Source organism: Brassica oleracea, chromosome C3 (genome assembly GCF_000695525.1).
Source record: "Brassica oleracea var. oleracea cultivar TO1000 chromosome C3, BOL, whole genome shotgun sequence".
NCBI classification, from domain to species: domain Eukaryota; kingdom Viridiplantae; phylum Streptophyta; class Magnoliopsida; order Brassicales; family Brassicaceae; genus Brassica; species Brassica oleracea.
The window spans coordinates 37,270,307-37,271,276 of NC_027750.1; positions in this window are offsets into that span (position 1 = coordinate 37,270,307).

The window sequence follows — 970 nt, forward strand, 5'->3', positions numbered from 1 at the left end:
CCCCCCCCAAGATGGAGACCTCTTCTCTGTTAGACCTCTCTTCCTCGCCGGGAACTTGTTCAAGAGCCTCATCGACTGGCCTCTTATCAGCATGACAAGTAACTCGTAAAAGCCATATCTTGAAAAAGAAACCGAGCAAATTACCGAGCAGGAGCAACAGCCATCGAACCTGATTTTTTCAGTTTGAGAACAAGAGGCAAAGGATCTTCCAGAGTATGCAGATACGACGGACGATGTGTATTTGCATTTAGTGAATTAGCAAAAAAAAAGTTTAAACTTTGTTGTAAACTATGATAATATCTAGAGATTTTTTTTGTGGCGCATGTTTTGTTAGATAGAGGTTGTATATCATTTCACCATAGGCTAATATGATATATATAAGACCATACTAAAACTCGTGATACATGTAGGTATATATGATGTTTGGTTTTTTATGCATTTTGCTGTAAAAAGATGACTATTTTCTTTATGTAACATATGTACATATATTTGATTAACATATGTGCATTGTAATATGACTGTTTGTTGTAGATTATGGTAAAAAATTATAGTTAGACACATTTTTAGTATTTTATAACATAAAACTATGATCTATTTTATATAAGAAAAGTGATTGAAAATGAGTCACTGTTTACTATAGTAAATTATAGGGCTGGGCAAATAAACCGAACCCGAAAATCTGAACCGAACCTGATCCGATAAAAATGAATCCGAACCGATCCGAACCCGACATAAATACCGAATGGATCCTGATTTTTGGTATTTTGGATTATGGGTATTATCCGAACCGAACCCGGACCTAAATGGATATCCGATAGAACCCGAAACATTTAAAATCACAAAAAGAACTTCTACCAAATATGATCTTAATTCTTAATATGTATCCAAAATCCTTTAAGATATTATTAAACTTCTAAAATAATTATCTGTTACATGAAGGTTGATGGTGGGATGTGGCGGTTGAAGCTTG